Raw genomic sequence first — 26,669 nt, forward strand, 5'->3', positions numbered from 1 at the left:
GAAAAACTATTGGCGTAGATAGATGTTATTAGTAAAAATGTTTGCATTTAAAAGTTATTATCAATATACCTGAAATTATTAACATAAATTCTGGAAAAACAGACACTTTGCCCAAGTGTGTGATTCCTAGGAAAGTTAGAAGCCATTCTCAGATTCATCACTGGCTCTGTAATGATGCACAATGTGCATTTGAGTCAAATACTTGCACTAAAAGTCCAAGGTCATTTTTTATTTTCGTTTCTGACATTCTAAAGGACATGTCTCTTTGTGCTACAGAAACGCATTACAAATATCTGAAAGAAAATTCATTTATATCTTGGCTCTGATTCAACACCTACTGAAGATTCATTTAAGACATCTGATATTTGATTGAGACAGGTTAATGAGCATTTTTGCTGTCTATCTAGTATTTCCAGGTGATTAGAAAGCAAGGTGTCTGACTGTACATTATTATTCCATCCTTTACAAAAACGCACTCTCTGAAATTTGATTTGATGTTACGTTCTTTGCCTTTCTAGAAGGTCAGTTTAAGAATTGCTTATTTAAATGGTATTTCAATATTTTTAGAATATGGTTATTTTTAGAGTTTATTGTCCTTTCAAAAATCCCTTAATCAAATATCCATGTGATAACCACTTCTGGAGTTTATTTCCAACTAAAAGTTTTTGTTGACAATTTTAATTGTCAAACAATTGAAATTATATAATGTGTCATTGTTTATAGGTTATTTTTTGTGGCCTCACCTGACTAGACATTTATTGCCAAATTTAGAATCCAACTACAGTTCACAGCACATTTGAGGTGGCCAGTATTCCAAAACTTTCTATTCTTTCTACTGTGTCATGGAACATTTTTAGAGTCATTAAATCCTTTGGCCTTTTGGGAGATTGATGGATCATGTCACTTAACCATTCAACAATTATTTTGTGTCAGTGTGTGTGTGTGTGTGTGTGTGGCACTCATTTTACAATAAGCAGCCAGGTACTGGGATGCAGTGCTGAGCAAACTGTAATAGTTTCTACCCTTGGTGGCATTAAAGTTAAACAAATAAGATAGATACTAATTTTACAGTACAATTCAAATAAATGTGAAAAGCACCAGGTAGGCAAACTATATCTTTCTAGGAGTAAGTGGAGGAATGGGGTATGTATGTTTCCTGACAAACCAGTGTGGATTGTGATCTGTAAATAGTAAAAGAAGCATGCTGTTGAGGAAAGAATTCCAGGCAGATGCCCTAAGAGGAAACAAGAAAGATGTGAGAGAAGCAAGAATATGCACAGAAGACAGTGGGGTCATGTGGTTCTCCTGATGATGGACAGGTAAATAAGGACCATAGGCATAACCCAAGATCAATACAGATACACAAAAGAATATGCACCCCATTGTGGATGCCTTCTTGAGGTATTCTGTTTGCCTCATTCCTAATGGCATTATTTCTTTATTGAGTAAGTAAACTCAACTTCAAATACTTTGAGGTAAAGACAATGCATAACTGCTAAATATGTAGACAGAAAAACCAACACTCTCCAAAGGTTATTAGAATTAATTTATCCAAACTACCTTCTCAAAATTGTTTTAATATATCAAATCCACCAGTTTCTACAGTCATACTAAGAATTTTAAACAGAAATACTGTTTTCCCTCCCTGTAAGTTTCTTCTATTTACTATTAGCAATAATGTTCTTTCCTCTGGATTTGCTCCTAGCTTTCTAATCTTCTTCTGATTTCAATTTCATGAGCTGACCTCTTGTATGATTACCATTTCACCTAGCAGTGTAAATGATGTCAGAAAGATAAATACATGCAATCAAAGTTCTTCACTTAGGTAGTTTCCTTATTAGGTCCTCCTGTCTTTCTCTTTTCTTTGATAATAAAATCAAAAATTTATTCAACAAATAGGAATTGAATGTACTAATTATAAAAGGCAATATATACGATAAATTATACTTGTTAGACAACATCCAAAAAGCTTTACATTTACTAGTCTGTTTAATCTCCATGATATCACCATGAGGTTGAGGCTAGCATCTCCATTTTAAGATGAGGAAATTGAGACACAGAAATATTCAATAACTAGCCCACGTCCCACAGCTTATAAGCTTTAGCAGCTGAATGCCCAGGTTGTCTAGCCCTGGAGTTCATGTTTGATTATTTTTGATATATGATTTACCACCTGAGTAACAACTGTGAGTTTGAACTATGTATGTACCGCAGCTATGTAATAGACACTTTGCTGGGTTCTGGGGCTAGAAAAATGCATTCACTCAAACTGAAAAGTGGGCATTTTTACCTACTAAATGTGTTTATTTCATTAGTGGTTTTTGTAATTTTTGTTTTTAAAATGGTATTCAATTTTAAATGAGGATTTCAAACACCAAAACATGCCAATAAGATGTTTTAAACATTTGACGGCATATACAATATTTGGTTTCAAAAATTAGACACAAAACATTTATTTTTGATGCTTTAATGGGAATAAATTAGCTCGTTTACTTTTACATATAAAAAAAGAAAAATGGATAAGAAAGCAAAGCCCTTGGTCTCTCAGGTCATAAGGATCAGAGGAAAAAATGACAAATTATAATGCATGCTGATATAGATGACATTCAGAAAGGAAACCTAATTTGGTAGACAAAGGTGAGGAAGAGTTTCTCGCAGGTATTTATGCCAAAATGGAAGGACAAGTCATAATGATAAGTCAGGAACTGTACTGGCTATGTAATTTTAAGGGCCAACTGCAAAATTTAATGTGGGGGTTTCTATTTAAAAACTATTAAAATGTCAAGATGATGATGACCGCAGCATGTTAGCCCAAACTTGGGGTCGTTAAAGAGTGCAGAATCTGTGCAGTTGCATGAGTTGTACCCCTACAAAGTCAGCCCTCACCAAGAAAAAAGTAAGAAAAGTAGGAAAAAAACGGGAACTACGTGGGCTTGAACTAGAGGGAAAAAAAATGCTGTGGTGAATGAGTTTAAAGGGGCTCATTGGAACTATCAAATTAAATATGAGGTTGAAGGAGTAAGATATGAAAGAGTTAGAGAAATAAACAAGAGTACCAAAGCAACAGAAAGACCAATAAGATCATGAGAAGATGCTGAAACTCATTAGCCATCAAGGACATTTAAATCAAAACCATGATACCGCTTAGCATTCACTGGAGTGGCTATGATGAAAAAGTCAGATAGTAACACATGTTGGCCAGGATGTGAAGAAATTGGCACCCTCATGCCCTGTGAGTGGGAATGTAAAATGGTGCAGATGTTTTGGATAAAATGTTTGACAGTTCCTCCAAATGTTAAACAGAGAGTTGCAATTACATTCCAATGAGAAATGAAGATATATGTCCACACAACAACTTGTTCATAAATGCTAATAACAGCATTATTAATAATGCAAAATAGTGAAAACAACTGAAATGCCTATTTACTGGTGCATGGATTGAAAAAAACAAGTGGTATATATGTACAAAGGAATATTATTTGGCAAAAAAAAATGAAACGAAGTACTCACACATGCTTCAACATGGATGAACCATGAAAATGTTACAGTAAGAGGAAAAAGCTGATAACAAAGGACAAATATTGAATAATTCAATTTATTGACATTTCCAGAATAGGCCAATCTGTAGATACAAAAAGTAGAATAATATTTGCTTAGGGCAGGCAAGGGAATGGGAGGTGGTGGTGAGGAGATTGGGGGGTGATGACCAAAAGAAGTGATTAAATGATCCAAAATTGATTGTGTTTATGGTTGCACAACTCTAGGAATAAAGGCTTTTAATTGTACCGTTTAATGGGTGAATTGTTTGCTATGTGACTTATATGTAAATAACACTGTGAAAAGGTAAATATCAGTTGAAGGTTATTGGGTGTTTTATGAACAATTGGAAAAGGACAGGATAGGTTTTAGGCAGAGGAATAAGGTAGATGCACTTGTGATTTAAAAAGATTACTCACACTGCATGAAAAAAAGTAAATTAGAGAGGGTGCTATGGTCTGAATGTTTGGGGCCCCTCAAAGTTCATATGTTGAAATCCTAAGCCCCACTGTGATGGTATTTTTGGAGGTTGGGCCTTTGGGAGTTGATTAGATCATGAGGGTAAAGCCCTTTTTATTAGAATTAGTGCCCAATAAAAGAGCCCACAGAAAGCTGGCTAGCCCCTTCCACCATATAAGAACACAAGAAGAAAACAGCATCTTTGACAAAGTGAGCCCTCAGCACATCCCAAATCCATCCTGCTAGCATCTTGATTTTGGACTTCCCAGTCTCTAGAACTGTGAGAAATAAATTTCTGTTGTTTATAAGCCACTTTGTGGTATTTTGTTACAGCAGTGTGAACAGACTAAGATGGTGGGGGAGGGAGAAAAACTGGAAATACATTATTACACTGATGACATGCTGGGAAAGGTGATGGTAGTGAAAATGGAAAAGAGTGAATGGATTACAGAAATATATTAAGGTTGAAGTGAAAGTGTTTTAGTAAATGACCAAATGAGAAAGTGTTGATGAAAGAAAGGAGAAAAGAAATATTTCTAGCATTCTGTCACAGACCCCTTAGGTATAAAATGTTATCTACATTAGTAGATTGTTACCTCTATATAAAATTATACTATGGCTGTATACATTTATATTTTAAAATAAGTACTCATATTTTAAGACATGTATACAGTCTATTCCATATTTCATATTCAGTACTTTAAAATTATTAAAATTAAAATATGGTAATAAACCTTTAAGTAGAATAAACCTTTTAGAGATTTTTATTTTTAAATTTAAAACATGAGACTAGAGACTAGGTGGGTTCCAAAAGACAGTTGTCAAAATGCTGGTTTTCAAAACATGACCTGAGTATTTACATTATTGCACAGGCATCCTATCTACTTTAATGTAATATAATAGTTAGGACCATAAATTGCAGAACCAGAATGGATAGGCTTATATCCTGGCTGTGGCACCTATAATCTCTAAGGCCTGAGATTAACTACTTTACTTAGTGGTACCTGAGTTTGCTTTTCTGTATAATGGGTATGATAAGAATACAGATTTCAAAGGATACCTATGCAGATTAAATGAGTGAATATTTGGAGTTTAGCATCTGTGAAGTACATAATAAATTGGCTAAAGCTACTGATATGCAGATCTAAGCAATAATTATGAGTTTCATACACCCATCTATTTCATTGTGATTTCCAAAAGCATTCTACATATGTTCCATCTCAAAGTAAAATAATAACTTTCCCATACTCTATTTAATTGACAGTGTATTTTGCTGCTAGACTTTTCTCTTGATCCCATGAACCACACGCAAATAATTTATAGTATTTTTCCATGGCCAATACATAATATATTTACTAAAAGACAAAATACAATTAGGACAAATAACTACTATAGGAGGAGACAACTGCTATAATAAATAATAAAATATTTCACATAACTCCCTGTCAAGGTACATTATCAGGATGATGCATAATATAAAAGCCCAGATTTCACCACCGTGTAATACATCGATGTAACAAAACTTTAGTTGTACCCCCTAAATCTATAAAAAAAATCACCAAGAGATAAGCCAAGAAGATAGTCAGATCTAAAATGTACATCTTGAGGTAAAATTTACTTTCATGTCACAAAACTATGAAAACTGCAAACAGAGATCTGAAAGAATGAGCCAAATTATATTATGAAGCTCTTCCTTTTAAAAACGTATTATAACATGGTCAGAGATATGGTGATAATGTATGCCACATAATTGAATTCACCCTGTGAACACCGATACCATGTTATTAAACCACACTGCTCTCAAGTCATGCAACTAGTTACTAGTAAGTATTGACTGCATTGTTTCAAGGTTTTGAGGGAGTCATACATCATATGGATCAACTATTTTAAAATCTAAAATTTAAAATGTTTTGGTATCTAATACAAAGTCAAAATTCCCTACTGGAAAACAGATAAAGTGTGATACTTAAAATGTGTGAATTGGAAGGGCAAAGTATTGATAACTATTGAAGCTGGGTGACATATACATGGGATTTTATGACACTATTCTCTAGTATTTGTCTTCTTTTAAAATTACATTTTGTATTTTATCATGGAAATTTTCAAACATCACACCCCAGATGGGATCTTTTCCTGCAGGCTGTTTCCTGAATTAAAAGAATATGTGGAGCAGATCAGAAACCAGACTCAGGTCTAGAGCATGCTGCTATAGCATACTTAAAAGAGACCTACAGACTTTTGTATTGAAAGCTACTGAGATTTTGATGACATTTTATTGAAGAATTATGACAGCACAAGTGGACTAATACACACATTTAGTATTGGTTGCTTTAATCCACATCTGGTGAAAATTAAATAAGATTAGGCAGGCTCCGTGTTAGGTATATGATAAATATTGTTAAAATAAGTGATATAATTAGTACCCAGTGCCTAAGCAGTATAGTTAATCTAGTTGAAATTACAGACAAATGAGAGTTTTTTTGTTGTTGTTGTTAAGCAAGAAGCACAAGATCCTACAGGAGATGCTACAATATCATATGATATGCTTGTAACAATATGTGACGTATAGTAACTATTAAACAAATGTTAACTATAGTCATTGCGCTTGTCCTTTAGTATGTTTTTACGTAAATCTCCCAAAGTGGAAAAATACACTAAATACACTGTGAAGAAACTCAGAATATTTGGGGAACATTCTTCTCTATGCTTCTTGCTCTATCTACCAGGACAAATAAAAGTCCCATTCTGAGCCTTTGTCCACCCCATACTCACAGCATGGAAAAGATACAGTTTAGGTCAAAAGATATATTCACCTTCTTCCTGCCTAAAACGGGAAACAGTACAAAGCTTTTTCAAAGAACTAAACATACCAATAGAGACAGCAATCCCACTACTGGGTACCTACTCCCCCAAAAGGAAGTCACAGCACCTAACCTTTGGATAGATTACGGTGCTATGTCTTGATTTTGTTATTCTTTTTCTACAGTATCCACTATGCTACTAATCCCATCCAAGGTCATTTTCAATATTGAAAATTTTTTTTCAATACATACAATTTTTATTTGAGCTGTTTTATATCATCGGCATCTCTCCTTGTTGTGCTTTTCTGTATCTTCTAAATACGTATGCAGGGCACATTAAAAAAATGGATCGGGAAGTGTTCTCCCCTGCTACCATCATCTATGTCATCGATGGTATGTTTCTATTGATACTGTTTCTGTTTTTCCTTATTATGGGCTATTTTTTTCACCTTGCATACGCCATGATTTTTTTATTTTATGCCAGACATTGTAACTGATATATTTTGAGTGCTATATGTTTTGTATTCGTTTATGTATGTCCAGTCTCTCTTCTGAGACACTAAGTTACTTGAAAACAATTTTATTCCTTTGAGATTTGCTTTGAAGCTTTGTTAGGTGAGTTGGGAAAAACCTTTAGTTTAGGGCTATTTTGGCCACACAACCAAAGCAACACTTCTAGCATTCCAATGGTTCTTTCTAAGGCCTTGCATTGTTTACACACACACACACACACACACACACACACCCACACACACACACACACACGTGCACTAAGTAATAATTAGCTCAAATCTCCAACGGAAAGCACTGAAGATCTCCGGAGCTATTTCTCTGTGTGTGTGAAATTCTGTCGTCTCCACAGGACTCTGCCCTTTCGGCTACCCCACTGTGTGAATTCCAGCACACGTTGTCACCCAAACTCAGAACACTGTCTCCTAACAGGGAAAACAACTGAAGCATTCATCCCTGTGCTCCCGCCTGAAATCTCTCTCCAGACAGTAGGCTTGAGCAATAATGGAGCTTTCATCACGTTTCTCTTCTCTTGGGGATCAATGTGCTGCCCATCATATTGCACATTTTGTTTTGTTGTTGCTGAGGATTTTTAAGTTCATCGTGCAAATCAGGCCCCACTTCATCCATTATGGAAGTTCTAAAAAGTATTTTAAATTGTCACTAGTTCCATAGTTAATGTCAGTGCCATCTAGTGACCACATTTTGTCACCAATATGAGATTTCTTATGTTATAGAACACATCATTATTCAAAGCATTAATTTTATTGGACTGATACCACAAAATTAAAAGTATCTGGCAATATATACATACATAGATGTATGTGTATATATGTATGTACGTATTTATGTATATGTATACATATACATATGTGTATATATGTTTATATACAGGCCACACACACATATTTTCTTTTTAAACAATCACATTATGCTAAATATATGTTAACATATCTATGTCACTAGATGTATAAGAAATCTTATATGATCTATATGTATAATTATTATTGTATGTGCTGATATTATTATAGCAAATATATGTTTTATTTTGAATACGGAGACATGATGAATGGTTCATATGCTTTATTTGCCATGATGCCTTATAACTACACATTGGGTGAGAAGTTCGAGAAGGGTAAAATATATCTGATTGTGAGCTTTGAATGATCCTCAGACTGTCTTGCTAACTCATATATAATTGATAACAGATTTATCTTTAAATAAATATGCCTATATTTATTGGAAATATTTCATATAGAACATGAAAGAAACATCAAAATACTAAAAAAAAAAATCTGAAAACCGCAATTTCGTCAAATTATTTTTGTTATAGAGACATAGAAACAACCTATCTCTAAGAGATGAGTGGCTAAAAACTAAAGGAGTAGATAACAAATAGATGAACTCCATTGAGTTGCTTTTTGGTTTTGTTTTTGCTTTTTGTTGTCTTAATGTAAAGCTACCCTCCTTGTATAAAGTAATTTACACAAACACTCTATATACAGATAAAGCTTTTTGTGATTGTTAGAAGCCTTCAATTAAAAGATAAGAAACTCTTCAGAGAGGATCTAACAGAAGTTATTATGATAAAATAATGTACAGGAGAAACAGAGTTGGAAATGTTGATAAAATGTTATGCTTTTTAAGCAAAATCAGGAGTCTTATTAAAACACCTTCCCAGTGTGGGATAAAATATACAATGCTGCAACAACCATAAACCATTGATACAGTATGGATTTTGTAAAAAAAAGAATTAAAACAGTACAAGGAATAGTATATTTTCTCTATGATACCTTTTCTATAAAAAATCAAAGAAAATTGTGTGTCAGACTGTGATGAATCTTTAATGTATATCAATCACCAGATGATTAATAAAACACTATGGATAGTTTCATTCATTAAAGGTAAGTCTGGTGACAGGGGCGCTAAAGACCCACGAAGCAGAAATGGTCTAGAAAATTATATGTATCTTTGCTAAGATATAAAAATGATGAGAAACAGCCTTTATCCAGCTTCTAATACTGTGTTGGGATATGCAGGTATAAAAAGTGTTCGAGTATTTATAGTACAGGGAAAATTGCGGCAAATTGTATGAGTGGGTATTTAAAAAGTATTCTACCTAGTGGTAGTATCTGCAATATGACAATTTATAATGCTGATCTAAACAAAGCTAGCCATGTTTCCAGTAACATGGAAAGAGGTAGTTATGTCACAATAAATTTCCAACATGTTCTCTACAATACACACAACAAAAGCATGCAGTTTCATTGCTCTTTAATCTCTTGCTTCTACAAACTTGTGTATATGTTAATTATCACTTTCTCTATCATTTGGCCCCAAAAGAGATTCTAGTTTATAAACAAATTATTCACTAATCAATCAAAAAATTACATCTATTTATTCAGATGTTTATCAATGAATATGCTACTAGAAATTTAATATAAATTTGTGTTTTGTTTTCAATTTCGGTTCCAGTATTATCAAAGCTCTTGTCACTCTACTGGGTAGAGTGAACTTTGGAATTAAATGCAAATATCCATATAGAAAATCAACTATAGTGTGTCATATGCATACTTAAGCTCTGAATTGACTTTTCATTTTGTAAGTTGAATGACAGTGGACTGAACTTTATCCTTAGTTTTCATCTAAAGAATCCAACAATTAACCTAAACATATTCATAGTTATTACCTGTTAAAAATAAATAGTCTATCATATAGATTTCAGTTTGACAGTTCAAGCACTCTCTCAGAAAATACAAAAAATAATTTGAAACTACAGTAAGCATATTAAAGTTTTGAAATAGTTTTCACTGAATTTAAGACTTGCAATTTGCAGTCTTCTAAATGGATAAATTACCATTGAAGAGTTTGCAATGCCCTAGGATTGATGGAGGAAACATGAAATTTCATTGATTCATTAATTGATCTTAAGAGTAGGATAAGCTTGGCATGGTGGCATGTGTCTGTAGTCCCAGCTACCCAGAAGGCTGAGGTGGGAGGACTGGTTGACCGAGGAGTTCGAGGCTTCAGTGAGCCTTGATTGCAGCACTGTACTCAGCCTGGGTGAAAGAGCAACACCCTGTCTCAGGTTTAAAAAAAAAAAAGTAGAATATGAGGAAAAGCAGGTTGTAACAGCAATTGGAAAAGTGGTCTATCATGTAAAGCCATTAAATGAGAGCAGAGAATTCCAAATTATATGAGACTATTAAAGGCTTTTGAACAGAACAATTATATGGCTTGTTTCTGGTGAATCAATCTAACCATTTTAATGAAAATAACAGGCACAAGGGTGGATGCATTAAGATCTCACTGTTGTGTTCAAACTGTGTTCAAATAAAGCCAACGCTGGGCTGTAACCCATTCAAAAAAAAAAAACGTTATTGAAATAATGCAGGCAACGATGGTTTGGGCCAAGGCAGTAACAGCCGGTTGTTGAAAAGTAATTGAATTATGGATATATCTAAAGTAGGGCTAATAAAATTTGCTAAAAATATGAATTTCTATAATCTGTACAATCCCCCACAATGTACAATTTACCTATATAACAAACCTGTACATGTACCTCTGAACCAAAAGTAACAGTTAAAAAATGTATTTCTAGCCAGAATAAAAATAAATAAAAGCCAAAGATGTTTTCAAGCATTTTCCTAAACAGAAAAAGACACCACTTAATGAGAAATGGGATGATTGAGGGAGAAGCAAATCAAGGGGAAAAAGAACTATTGAACTGAATATTTTAACTTTGAAAGATTTATTTAATATCCAAGTGAAGCTGTCTGGTAAGTCATTGGACATAGAAGGCTGGAGTTCAGTAGAGAGGTCCACAGTTGAAATTTAGAGATTACAGAATCCAGTTGACATTAAAGCCGTAAGACTAGATGAAATCACCAAGGACTCAGCATCATTAGAGAAATCCAAGAATAAATGCCAGACTAGGGTGCCCAATTATTTAGATGTCAATTAGAAGACAAAGAATGATCCAAAGAGATTGAGGAAGTGAACAGCATAGTAAGAAAAAAAACCAAGAGAGTTCACTAGAAGCCAAAAAAGACATGGTACAAACAGAAGAGGTTGTTTAACTAGGTCAATCATTAGGTTTCATAAAGTGAAGGTTATTGGTAAGCTTGCCAGAGAGTTTCAGTGGAGTGGTAAGATCTAACTGGAGTATGTTCAAGAGACAATTAGAGGAATAGGCACACACATAAATATACACATAGGTATGAAGGATGTGTGTGTGTTTGTGTGTGTGTATCAAAAGAAACAAGAATAGCTTTAAATGTTATAGTAATGATCAATGAGGTATGATTATAAGACTTGCTGGGTATAGACAGATGAATTACTGGACTGATGTCCATAATATGTTAGAGAGGATGAAATCTAGACTCCATATGAAAACTCAGATATTTCATTCATGGTAACATACAGGTTTCACTGGGTATGTGTGCAGGTGCAGTAGTCAGGATTTATTAAGATTTTCTTCTGTTTCCAAATAATCAGTAAAAGAGGAAGTGAATCATCAGCTGAGCTTTTTGATGATAGAGGAGTTTTGTAAATTTGAGAATAGATAAAAATTTATGAAGTAGTTATCTAAAACAGTGGTCAAGAAAATGATTCAAGAAAAGGTAGGATGAGTTCTAGGCAGCAGAAAGAATTCACGTTATGTTCTGGATCATAATTTTAAATACAGACCATTTAAAATGACTGTGGGATTTTCTTCAGCTATGTTCAGCTGTGCTACTGCATGTGGAGAAAGAGGATAAAAGCAAATTAAACCATGACTTGTGTTTTGCTAGAAATGTTTCTTTAAGTGAAAAAAAAAAGACTGGCATATACATAATGCACTGATTATTGTAATAGACAGTAAAATATAAGTTGGTGATTGATAGAAGTGAACAAGGTAAGCGCTATGAACCAGGGGTAAAATGGTAGGATTTATGCATACTAGGATTTTACTATTCCTACTTATTTGATAGAGTATGAAATACATTATCTTATAAGTAGAAATATTATTGTCAATCTAAAAATAATCTAACTTCTGAGAAAGAAAGACTTAGACAAAAACTTTGTAGATTACAAAACAGAACCATTGATGCTATCATAAGAGATAGATCATGAGAATATAATATCATAGTGAAGAAAGATTCTTACCTAAGAGTTTTTCACCCTCAATAAACACAGCTACTAAACATATGGTTGATCTTATAAATGAATATGTTCACTGAATATATCTTTTTAAAATTTATTACGTTAATCCCTGAGTCAAGAGCAATGAATCCATTGCAACTTCTGTGTTAAGGCAATTTTTGTTGTAATGGATTCAATGTTATTCATTAATTATTGTGAAAGCAGTATTATCTTACGCACTGGTTTTTGTTGCATGCTTAAGCTCAACAATGAAATTCATTAAATGTATTATTTTGCAGCAATTTTTATTAGAATGTTTGCTCAAATATTTTCAGATACTATACTTACTTGTATATAATTTATTCAAATTATTTTTCTATATATTTTTTAAAAATTGAACCAAAACGCATTGCTGTACATACATTCATTCAAATTTATTTCATCTTGTTGTTTAAACATATCTAACATTATTCACTGGAATACCACATACCTAACTCAAATTACATTACCAGAAATTTGTTGTTTTTAAGTCTATTAATATTCACTGATATATTTAGATCTCTTTATAGTGATACGATTTTATATTTTCTTCACGTGTACTATTCGACTACTTCATAAGCAGATGTAAATGCTAAATGAATTCTGTATGTAGAATATGGTATTTATAAGAAAATAATATATGTTTTGCTGCAAAGCCTTATTAAAATCACTTTTAGTATATAAATAACATTTTCCCCCGAACAACAGCATAAAATTGTAAACTACTATCACATTATCTTATAAAGCTGACGTGATAGACTTCAAAATAATAGTTCATTAGTAAATGATGCTTTTAAAAAGAAATTCAACTTAAAAATATTATCTAGAATTATTTCAAAAATAATTTTTTAAATGATATTTTCAACATATAACTAGACTTAGACTTTTCTGAAAATCTTTATTCAAGCTGTGTGCAGAAAAAGATTTCAGAAAATTGTAAATGATTGAAAATCCACCTCTCAGCAAGCTCAGAAGCATCAAGGAAGATTTCTAACAGGCCTAATTATATTCTACCACCTACATCAGATGGGGAATAGAAGTATCCATTTTGCCTACTGCCCAGCAGGGACCTTTATTATTGCTCTCAGAGCACTAGTATGAAAAAATGCATTAGGTAGATCTTTAAAATGTCATTCAAATAAAAAATTCTTCAGAAAAGTCCATTATCTCTGTTGAAAAAAAAAAAAAAAGAAAAAAGAAAAACACACACATAGCATTAAAATCTACAGGTGCCAGGAACTGGTGGTATGCTGTTTGGCATTCTTCTCTACAATCAGAAATTGACTTTTGTTTTCAATTTAAAGACGTTATCCAAATAAGCTTGGCTTTCCTTACTAATTGATTTATATGAAAAGCTAAACGGAAGAAAATTGAAGAAACACTCCCTCACTATACAATGTTATTAGAAAATCATCAACTAAAAAGTTAGTAAATATCTAATTTATATGAATAAAAACTATCTAAAAATTTATAATATTTACTGAGCCAACTGGAAGACTTACAGAATAAGGGAATGTTGCAGATTGAAGGAAACTTATTTATAAATGGTGGACTTGTACCAGAAAAAGGTATAACAATTTACCTGCTATCACAGAGCAGATAAATCAGTGTTAAAACTGCCACGTAATACTATTTCATTAAGCTCTATTTTATATAAACTTGGAATGCCAAAACTATCATGATTAGGAAGACATGAGTCATATGAACTAATTTGTTTTATGTAATTTATTCTATATGTAGTTGTATTAATATAAAAATCATAATAATTTTTATAAGTAACAAATATTTCATGAAAGTGGATGTGTGTATATTTTTGTATGTTGCGTGCATGTGTGTGTGTCTGTGATAGAATAAATAAAGTAATTTCAAAGACAGGATCTCTATAGGGCATATACACAAGAACCATTTCTGGACATTTTCAAAATGAAACTCTTTAATCCCCACTGAAAGTTTAGTGTATCAAAAGATCTGAAAGGTAGGTGCAGTTATATCTTAGAGAGTGAGGCTCAGTCAGGTTTACTTGTATACAGCTCCTTATGTGATTCTTATGTACAAAAGTGAGTTAGTCCCACTACACTGAATACTAACTCACAGATCTAAATCCTAAACAAGACAGAATATCAGGGAAATATAGATTATTTGAGATTCTCTACTCCAACATCACATCGAATGAAAATATTTTCTTTTAGACATTGATGATCTTGCAGATCATGCTAGAGAAATTCAAGGGAATAGACATTCTCTTGTTTGGAATGTAATGCATTCCATTATCTATAATCTCTGTTGGAAATTCTATGCGCTTTCGTAATTACAACCCTGTTGATGTACTACCATGCACAGTAAGTAGGCAATGTGTCTAGTTCGACTGTATGTATGACTAAAATATCTGAACAAACATATTATTGTTCCTTCAATTATTTGCTAAAGTATTTTATTAAGTTTATTTATTTGATTTTTATATTAAGCTTCTCTCTTTGACATTTGTTCTTCGCTTTTTGTTCTGTATTATTTGGTTTTTTATTTGTCTTAGAATCAAACACTAAGAATTGTCTGTAATTGCATCCCAGAATGCACCTTCAGGGTTTGGTAAAAAGGTACAAATAAAATTCCTCATAAAAGTAATAAAAATAAAGTTGTAAAAAAATTTGCCCAGAAGTATAACTACTCACAAGGATATATAAAAAAAGCCTTATATACTGTCCTTCAATCTTAAAGACAATGCTATAAATATGCCATTTTTTTATATTTTAGTTTTTCATTTCACCAGAGCTTTTTTTAAGAGTGCAGATATTTGAAATGCTACAAGGCTCCATATTTTAAATCACCAATTATGGATTTGTTGGTCTCCTTTTGGTGATTTCTATTTGAGGCAGAAAAAAGGAAGTTCAAAATCTTAAAATGCCCCCTATAATATAAAGATGCTTCCAATTAAGTATACCGTTACACATTTTTTAAGTTTTGTATTTTTTATAATCAAAGTCTAAATAATTTTTGTCAGGCCTGAAACAAATTATGAGGAGATATTTTCGTGATATAGTTTGCAAAACACACTGAAAAAGAGGACTGTGAGGCAAACACATTGAACGGGGCCTGTGTAAGTGTAAAGAAATATGCCAAAGCTATATTTGTGACCTTGTGAAAGCTCACTTGTATACTCAAAACTGGTATTTTTGTATATGAAAACTGCATATTTCAAAAGTGTATATTCATAAAAAATGACTACTAATTTTAAATGTAGTTTAATTTCATCTCCCCTCCTAAATTGTATGCACCATGAAGCAAGAAACATTTATTTATTTGTTTGTTTATTTATTTATTTATTTAGAGATGGAGTTTCGCTCTTGTTTCCCAGGCTGGAGTGCAGTGGAGCGATCTTGGCTCACGGCAACCTCCGCCTCCGGGGTTCAAGCGATTCTCCTGCCTCAGCCTTCGGAGTAGCTGGGATTACAGGCGTGTGCCACCACGCCTTGCTAATTTGTATTTTTAGTAGAGATGGGGTTTCTCCATGTTGGTCACTTTTGTCTCCAACTCCCGACCTCAGATGATCCAGCCTCCTTGGCCTCCCAAAGTGCTGGGATTACAGGCGTGAGCCACTGCGCCTGGTGAAACTTATATTTTTTAGTACTACTCTCCTTGTGTCTACATTAGCACATGCTAATATAAAAGTCTTCAATATTTGTTGATAGTTGTTAAGTGAATTGGGTTAGTAATAAAGGAAATGTTAGTTACATAAATTACTATGACTGATTAAGTCACTGCTTATATTTTATAAAATTTATTTTCCAGAAGTTACATTTTCTTAAGAATAAAAAAAGAAACAAAAAATGTAATGTACTCTTCACATTTTATAAATAAAAATAATCTAAGAATTTTGTGAGGGGAAAAGTTCACTCCATTGTTTTCTGTCTTACAATAAACCTGGCTTAAGAAAATAATTTTTAAAATATAAAGTTTGCTTAAATCCACAGCAGGAACCCTGAACCATAAATGACAATATTAAATTGCAATAAAATATTTGTATGTATATAATAAAGAATAATATAATTGAGAATAAAACAGTAATATAATAATGAATGCAGCAGTGTTATAAGAAATATTTACATGGTGAGATATTTAAATTGTTATAAATTTTAAAGCATCATATTTTATTCATGTAGTTGTATTTAAGGAACTGCCTATCTTTATTACTGAGAGAATTCCTTTTGAACTGGTATTTTAGTCTGCAAAATATTTTAAGTATATATTCTTCAGATCATTGTGTCTAAATTCGTGGAGGAAATACTTACTAGTTCTACACTACGGAAACAGCAAGGACCACTTTGGTAAAACTACAATTTATGTGTATTTGTGTGTGTTGATGCAAAATTAATTGTTAAAGCTGACTACCCCTACTTTGAATTCAAATTAAGGCCAGGAGCAATGCCTCATGCCTGTAATCCCAGCACTTTGGGAAGCCGAGGTGGGTGGATCACCTGAGGTCAAGAGTTCAAGACCAGCCTGGCCAACATGCTGGTCTCTACTAAACATACAAAAATTAACCAGGCGTGGTGGCACGCGCCTGTAGTCCCAGCTACTCCGGAGGCTATGTCAGGAGAATCATTTGAACTCGGGAGGCAGAGGCTGCAGTGAGCCGAGGTCGTGCCACTGCACTCCAGCCTGGGTGACAGAGTGAGACTCTGCCTTAAATAATAATAATAATAATAATAATAGTAATAAACTTCAAATAAATAATCTTTTTCCTTCCTTCCTTCCTTCCTCCCTCCATCCCTCCCTCTCTCCCTCCCCTCTTATTTCTTTTCTTTTTTTTTTTTTGAGACATAGTCTCAGTCCGTCACTTTCACTCAGGCTGGAGTGCAGTGGCAGGATCTCGGCTCCCTGCAACCCTGCTTCCTGGGTTCAAGCGATTCTCCTGCCTCAGCCCCCCGCAACCCCCTTTTCCTGGCCCCGTCCTGAGTAGCTGGAACTACAGGCGCACACCACCAGGCTCGGCTAATTTTTTGTATTTTTGGGAGAGATGTGTTTTTGCCATGTTGGCCACGCTGGGCTTGAACTCCTGGCCTCAAGCGATCCAAGCCTAAGCCTCCCAAAGTGCTGGAATTACAGGCTTGAGCCACCATGCTCGGTCATGAAATAATCTTAAATTTCAGTTTTAATACATCTATTTATTGGAAGGAAGAGAAGGTAAAACTGGACTCAGTACAAAAATTAATCTTGAATCAGTTTATTTTATTTAACACAGAAAGACACATTTTCTCAATAAATGCAAAATAACAGAAAATACTACTATTTTGATTACAAATTATGCAGGTGATCTAGGCTAAGACCAAGGCCAGCATTTTATTATTTCACTTTAGCAGAAAAAAGGGAAGAAATTGCTTTTAAAGCTAATCCCGCTGCCTTATTTATTCAGTTTATTGGTCTCATCCTAAAAGAATCATTTAGTGCTAAGGATTGGAATTAAATGAGTTTCTTTCACAATGATTTGTGAATAAACTAAGTGCCCATTAGTGAAGTGAAGCATATTATTTACTGGAGAAAAGTGCATGGATCCATAAATAGAAGGATGGAAAACGGGTTCTATCCTAATTACAATATCTGTAAACATGTCCCACTCAGTATTTCATAGCTCAATTTTGTATCACATTAATTCAACATATGTTTGGACACGAAAGCAGAAGTTTTAAAAATGTGATCTGTGAACCACTGGGGGAGGGTGGATACGCTGAGGTTAGGTAATATTTTGAAAAACAATTTTATTGTATATTTTGTATTAATTTTAATGTGCATTTAAAAATATAACTGGCATATGTATCATACTTTTAATTTCACTGATCACTTGGGTAAAGATAAGAATAAATAAAAACAATTCAATTTAAAGAAGAAAGGGGACATGTAACAGTTCAGGCAGCACATGAATACAGAAAAGAGATGAAGCTGGTTATCAAATGACTGAAGTTGAGAAATGTTGCCTTAAGATAGTTATAATTTATTGCTGTACATTTCAGATACTCAATGTAGAGTGGGATTAATTTCTAGTGGATGTAGGTCTATAATTTACTAGGTAGGACAAGTATAACAGGAATAAAATAATTATAGATTCTGTATCTTAAGAGATGATAAATGACACAAGGGAGATGTCATCTGCTAGATGATATAATAAGCACTTTATATTTATGATATAAAACATTCTATTCATATACATAATATTACTTACTGTTCTGTTTATCATTTTGTAAGAATTCTAGAGGAAAAATCACTCCCTCAGTAGAACTTTTTACTTCAATTTAATACTAAAATTGACAAGTAACATAGTATTTTTAGACAAATGTTCTAAAAAACCCAGTTTTATCATATGATATAAAAACATATTTTGAAAAACAGATGAAGAACAAAGCATTCTTCAATAACTTGTTTTGTGGAGCACAGCATGGTCTTTTTTTCCTACCTTAATGCCCTATTTAGGTACTTCTTGGAATGTTGAAGAATCTATTCCAAATCAGTATATACTGCTATAAAATGTGAAAGGTGTATAATGGCCCAAAGAAGGAAAAAACTGACTCACTTCCCACAGAGGAAAAATTTGAAGGAGTTAGGCAAGATAGATGTGAGAGAAAGGGAAGAAAAAGATGATGATATAAGAAATCTATATTTCTATTCTGACTGTGTCTCATAGGTAGAGACTAGCCTTCATCACTTAACAGCGGCCTGAGAATCTATCCTCATCTAGCATAGGATGCTAGAGACCTCATGTGCACTCGCCTGTATGGGTGGAGATTGAAGGCAAATATAAGGTGGTTATGACAAGAGCCAAATGCAGACTTCCAACATTGTCAACTTCCAAGAGGAGTGAGATATACAGTCACAAGGTCTGGAATTTAGTGTGGTAAAACCTGATATATGAATCATTGAATTAATATTGCTAGATTTTATTTTAGAGTAAACTTTGTAGCTATGATAAGGAAGCACAATCTCTGACAACTAAGGGTAGAAGACTCAGTCATTTTTCAGATGGTATTCCATCATAAAGTACATATGACTATGCTTAAAAATTTGTTATCTAGTGTCTTGTGTGACAGCAGTCATTGAAACGGAGTTAACATATTCATTTTCCTTTATGAAAAATTTAATTGCAACATAACAGTATGTATAATATGGAATGAAGATACGATAACTCCAAGAATAATAGAAAATAACACTTTCCAGCCTGGCCAACCTGGTAACATCGTGAAACCCCATTTCTGCTAAAAATACAAAAATTAGCTGGCCGTGGTGGTGGACACCTGTAATCCCAGCTACTCGGGAGGCTGAGGCAGGAAAATTGCATGAACCCGGGAGGCGGAGGTTGTGGTGGGCCGGGATCGTGCCACTGCACTCCAGCCTGCTCAACAGAATGAGACTGTCTCAAAACAAACAACAACAAAAAAACAAAAAACGAAACAAAAAAAACACTTTCAAGTTGTTTGGCTTGTGTCAGAGATACTGTTATGTGTAATCTCATTTCATCTTCAGAACCCTTTTTCAGGTAGGTCTTATATCCTGATTTGTACATGCAGAAACTGAAATCAGAGATGAGAACATGGTCAATGACACACCAAAAGGAAGAAAGTCAGAATTAAGCTTTAATTGTGTGACACTTTCCATGACTCCCCATTATAATTCATCAATATCTGTGATTTCTATGTATACTAACATTTATTGATCAAGAATAATGATAATAAGAGATGATCTAAATAAATTTGGGGCCAGGCAAGGTGGCTCATGTCTGTAACCGCAGCCCTCTGGGAGGCTGAGGCAGATGGATTGCTTGAGTCCAGGAGTTCATGATCATCATGGGCAACATGACAAAACCCTGTCTCTACAAACCAACAACAACAACACCAACAACAACAGCCAAATAAAATAAAATGAAATAAAATAAAATAAAATAAAATCCTACAAAAATTTGGCTAGTCATGGTGGCATGTGCCTGTAGTTCCACTACTCAGGAGGCTGAGGTGGGAGGATGCTTGAGACTGGGAGGTTGAAGCTTCAGTGAGCTGTGATTGCACCTCTGCACTCCAGCCTGTGTGACAGAGCAAGACTCTGTCTCAAAAAACAAGCAAACAACAACAACCAAACAACTTTGGTGCAAAAACAGATGACAGCCTGTAATCCCAGCATTTGAGGCTGAGGTGGGAGGATCACCTGAAGTCAGGTATTTCAAAACCAGCCTGGCCTATATGGTGAAACCCTGTCTCTGGTAATAATAATAAAAAAATTAGCTGGGTGTGTGCCTGTAATCCCAGCGACTCGAGAGGCTGGGGCAGGAGAATCACTGGAAGGAGAATCACCTGGTAGGTTCCAGTGAGCCGAGATTGTGCCACTGCACTCCAGCTTGGCCAACAGAGCTAGACTCTGTCTCAAAAAACAAAACAAAACGAAACAGAAACAAATAAACGAACAAATAGATGAGAGATGTTTATATAAAGTGGCAATATTTAGTGGGTGTTTGTTATGAGACAAAATTATGTTAAAACACTTTGAACATACAATCTCACATATATCTCAGATCAAGGCTTTGAAAAAAAGCATGGTTTAATTTAATAAAGAAAGGTTTTTAATAAAAACAATAGATTGCTCAGTATGTACAAGACAATTCAACATTTTCATTTATGGCTATTTCATATTCTGTGGAAAGAGCTTTGGTTTGTCTTAAGCTTTATTACATACATTTAAATATTACAATTAAGTACACAACATTAAATAAAGAGGTCAGGGCTTCCAATTTGTATACACAAGTCCATCTTAAGAAAATGCCAAATTTCTATGAAAAGATTAAGCTGTTGATTTAATATATTTTTGGATAGCCCTACTACTGTATATCAATTATATGTTAATGGAAATATCGCCAATAATATTTGAGTTATCACTAAAATAAATTGCCTAGAAATTTAAAATAAACTAATAATTAAAAGTTAGTGACAATAAGCTCAATAAAATAGAGAAAAATTATCTTGAAATAATATTGGATATTAGAATATATATGCATATATATATATATATATATATTTTGTTTTGTTTTGTTTTGTTTTGTTTTGAGACAGAGTCTCGCTCCATTGCCCAGGCTGGAGTGCAGTGGCGCAGTCTCGGCTCACTGCAAGCTCCACCTCCCAGGTTCATGCCATTCTCCTGCCTCAGCCTCCTGAACAGCTGGGACTACAGGCGCCTGCCACCACTCCTGGCTGATTTTTTTTTTTTTTTTTTGGATTTTTAGTAGAGACGGGGTTTCACCGTGTTAGCCAGGATGGTCTCCACCTCCTGACCTCATGATCCACCCGCCTCGGCCTCCCAAAGTGCTAGGATTACAGGCATGAGCCACCACACCCAGTCTGGATATTAGAAAATATTTCTAAGGAAAACAGATATGCTTATATATCTGAAATTATCTGAACAGTTTTAAAAATTACATATATTATTTTACATGTACATAAAATGCTTTGGATTACAGATAACAATAGTCATTAGTTTAAAATAGCTCTGTTTTTAACCAGTGTGAATTCTGTTGTTGTTTTTGAAGGATATCACATTATGCAAGGCTATTTTATGCCGTATTCATATGCACAATTCAACAGTTCAATATCTTCCTCAAAGCAACGAAGGGTTATTAGCATCAGAAACCAGCAGAATATGAGAAATTTCGTACAAAAGGCATAATTTTTTTCCCAGTAGCATTTATGTGAAATAATATAATTCTATCACTATTTGAAGCTGTCCTGGATTGTAGTATAAAATTGTGCCCAATAATAAAAAACAATTAGGAACACACAGTAGTTAGTGAGTTACAGTTATTAGAACTTTAACCCATGATCGTTGAAGATGAACTCTGAAAATATATATTTACTATCTTAATCATTTATTTTACAGTGGGAATAGTGTTAAGATTCTAGATTTTTTTAATTTTTAAGTTTTTAATTTTTAAGTTTTGGGGTACAAAGTAGGTGTATGTATTTGTGAGGTACATGAGATGTTTTGATACAGGCGTGCAATGTGAAAAAAGCACATCAAGAAAATGGGGTATTAATCCCCTCAAGCATTTATCCTTTGAGTCACAATCCAAATACAATTTTTAAGTTATTTTAAAATGTACAGTTAAGTTAGTATTAACTATACTCACCCTATTGGACTATCAAACAGTAGGTCTTATTCCTTCTTTCTATTTCTTTTACTAATTAACCATCCTTACCACCCCCCACCCCACTACACTTCCCATCATCTGGTTGCCACTCTTCTATTATCTATGTCCTTGAGTTCAATTGTTTTGATTTTTAGATCCCACAAATAAGTGAGAACATGTGATGTTTGTCTTTCTATGCCTGGCTTATTTCACTTAACACAATGATCTCCAGTTCCATCCATGCTGTTGCAAATGACTGGATCTCCTTCTTTTTAGGGCTGAATAGTACCCAACTGTGTATATTTTCTTTATCCATTTCATCTGTCGATGGACACTTAGGTTGCTTCCAAATCTTAGTTATTGTAACAGTGCTGCAACAAACATAGGAGTGCAGAGATCTCTTTGTTGTACTGATTTCCTTTCTTTTGGGTATATGCCCAGGAGTGAGATTGTTGGATCATAGAGTAGCTAGACTTTTAGCTTTTTAGATGAACCTCCAAACTGTTCTCCATTGCTATTTTACTATTTTATCTCCCCACTCAGAGTGTACAAAGGTTCCCTTTTCTATACGTCCTTGTCAGCATTTCTTATTGCATAGTTTCTGGATATAAGCCATTTTAATCAGAGTGAGAAGATATCTCATTGTAGTTTTCATTTGCATTTATCTGATGATCCATGATGTTGAGCACCTCTTCATATATGTGTTTGCCATTTGTATATCTTCTTTTGAGAAATGTGTATTCAAATCTTTTGCCCATTTTTTGATTAGATAATTATATTTTTTCCTATAGAATTATTTGAGCTCCATATATATTCTGGTTAATCCCTTGTCAGATAGGTAGTTTACAAATATTTTCTCCCATTCTGTTGGTTGTCTCATCACTTTGTTGATTGTAACCTTTGATGTGCAGAAGGCTTTTAATTTGATGTGATCTCACTTGTCTACATTTGCTTTAGTTGCCTGTGCTTGTGGGGTATTGCTCAAAAAATTATGCCCAGGCCAATGTCCTGGAGATTTCCTCCAATGATTTCTTGTAGTAGATTCATAATTTGAGGTCTTAGATTTAAGTCTTCAATCCATTTTGATTGGATTTTTGTGTTGGGTGAGAGACGGGTCAAGTTTTGTTCTTCTGCATATGGATATCCAGTTTCCCCAGCGCCATTTATTGAACAGACTGTCTTTTCCCCATTGTATATTCTTGGCACTTTTGTTGAAAATGAGTTCACTGTAGTTGTGTGGATTTGTTTCTGGGTTCTCTATTCTGTTCCATGGGTCTATGTATCTGTGTGTACACCAGTATCATGATGTTTTGATTACTATAGCTCTATAGTATCATTTGAGGTCAGGTAATGTGATTTGTCCAGTTTTATTCTTTTTGCTTTGGCTATTATGAGTCTTTTGTGGTTCCATATAAATTTTAGAAAGTTTTTTCTATTTCTGTGAAAAATGCCACTAAATTTTGACAGGGATTGCACTGAATCTGTAGATTTCTTTGGGTAATATGGACATTTTAAAAATATTGATTCTTCCAATCCATGAACATGCAATATTTTTCCATTTCTTGATGTCCTCTGAAATTTCTTTTATCAGTGTTTATACAGTTTTCATTATAGATACATTTCACTTCTTTGGTTAATTCCTAGGTATTTAATTTTATGTGCAGCTATTGCAAATGGGATAGTTTTTATTTTTCACATTCTTCACCGTTGACATATAAAAATGCTACTGATTTTTGTATGTTGATTTTGTATCTTGCAACTTTACTGAATTTATCAGTTCTAACAGTTTTCTTGTGAAGTCTCTAGGTTTTTCCAAATATATGACCATATCATCTAAAAACAAGGATAATTTGACTTCTTCCTTTCCAATTTGGATGTCATTTAGATCTTTCTCTTGTCTAATTGTTCTAGTTTGTACTGCCATTGTTAAGTTGAATAACAGTGGTGACAGTGGGCATCCTTATAGTGTTCCAGATCTTAGAGGAAACACTTTCAATTTTTCTACATTCAGTATGACACTAGCTGTAGGTCTGTCATATATGGCTTCTATTATTTTGACATATATTCCTTCTATTCTCAGTTTTTTTGAGTGTTTTTATCATCAATGGATGTTAAATTTTATCAAATGCTCTTTCAGCATCAATTGAAATGATCATATGGTTTTTATGCTTCATTTTGTTGATATGATGTATCACATTGATTTTGTACGTTGACCCAGGGCAAAATCCCACTTTGTCATGATGAATAATCTGTCGAATGTATTGTTGAATTTGGTTGTTAGTATTTTGCTGATGATTTCTGCATCAATATTCATCAGATACTTTTTTTTTTTGATGTGTCTTTGTTTTAGGTATCAAAGTAACACTGGCCTCATAGAATGAGCTTGGAAGTATTCTTTCCTTCTCTATTTTTTGAATTAGTTTGAGTAGGACTGGGATTAGCTCTTCTTTAAATGTTTGGTAAAATACAGCAGTGAAGCCATCAGGTTCCAAGCTTTTCTTTATGGAGGATTTTTATTATGGCTTTCACCTCATTACTTGCTATTGGTCTGTTCTATTTCTGTGAAAAATGTCATTACATTTTGTTTATGTTAGGTTGTTTGTGTATAGGAATTTGTCCATTTCTTCTAGATTTTCCAATTTATTGGCATATAGTTGCTCATCAGTATCAGTTGTAATGTCTCTTTCTTCATTTATAACTATTTACTTGTATCTTCTTTGTTTCTTAGTCTGTCTAAAGCTTTGTAAATTTTGTTTAACTTTTTAATAAAGCAACTTGTTTCATTGACCTTTTGTATTTTTTATTAAATTTCATTTATTTCTGCTCTGTTCTCCATTATTTATTTTCTTCTACTAATTTTGTGTTTGGTTTGCTCTTGCTTTTCCATTCTTTATGATTTATCATTAGATTGCACATTTGAAGTTTTTCCTGTTTTTTTGATGTAGGCTCCTATAGCTATAAACTTCCCTCTTAGTACTGCTTTTGCTGTATCCCATAGGTTTTTGTATTTCGTGCTTCCATTATCATTTGTTTCAAGAAGTTTTTAAATTTCCTTCTGAATTTCTTCATTGACACACTGGTCATTCAGGAGCATATTGTTTAATTTCCATGTATTTTTATACTTTCAAAAATTCCTCATTATTAATTTCTAGTTTTGTTGCATTGCGGTCAGAGAGGATGCTTGATATTAATTTTTTAAATATTTTAACACTTGTTTTGTAACATAGTATATAATACATCCTTGAAAATGATCCCTGTGCTGAGGAAAAGAATGTGTATTCTGCAGCCATTGGATGAAATGTTCTATAAATATCTACCAGATCCATTAGATCTATAGTGCAGATTATGTCTGAAGTTTCTTTGTTGATTTTCTGTCTGAAACATTTGTCCAATGCTGAAAGTTGGGTGTTGAAGTCTCCAGCTATTACTGTAATGGGACCTCTCTCTTCAGCTCTAATAATATTTCCATTATGTATCTGGGTGCTCCCATGTTGGGTGCATATATATTTAAATTATTATATCCTCCTGCAGAATTGACACATTTGTCATTATATATTAACCTTCTTTGTCTTTTCTTATAGTTTTTGTTTTGAAATCTATTTTGTTTGACATAAGTATAGTGACTCCTGCTTTTTTTTTTTTTTTTGGTTTCAGCTGGCATGGAATATCGTTTTCAGTCTATGTGAGTCTTTACAGATGAAGCTTGTTTCTTGTAGGCAACAGATCAATGGGTCTTGTTTTTTTCATCCATTCAGCCAGTCTATGTCTTTTGATTGGAGAGTTTAGTCCATTTATATTCAATGTTGTTATTCATAAGTTAGGACTTACTATTACCATTTTGTTGTTTTCTGGTTGTTTTGTGGTCTTCTCTTCTTTCTATCCTTCCTGTCTTCCTTTAGTGAGGGTGATTTTCTCTGGTGATATGATTTAGTTTCTTGCTTTGTATTTTTTTATCTCCACTGTATTTTTTTTTTGTTTTAGTCTTGCAGATAACATCACATAACCCATTATTTTAAACTGATAATAATTTAACACTATTTGCATAG

At 33.6% G+C, this 26,669-nt stretch overlaps 1 protein-coding gene across 8 annotated transcripts in view; it reads right to left on the bottom strand.

Annotated features, from left to right (window-relative positions):
- NCAM2 (neural cell adhesion molecule 2) overlaps positions 1 to 26,669 on the bottom strand; it is a 567,512-nt gene that overhangs the window by 166,719 nt on the left and 374,124 nt on the right. The gene's annotated exons all lie outside the window — the stretch shown is intronic.

The sequence above is a fragment of the Symphalangus syndactylus genome, chromosome 5, assembly GCF_028878055.3.
Source record: "Symphalangus syndactylus isolate Jambi chromosome 5, NHGRI_mSymSyn1-v2.1_pri, whole genome shotgun sequence".
NCBI lineage: Eukaryota > Metazoa > Chordata > Mammalia > Primates > Hylobatidae > Symphalangus > Symphalangus syndactylus.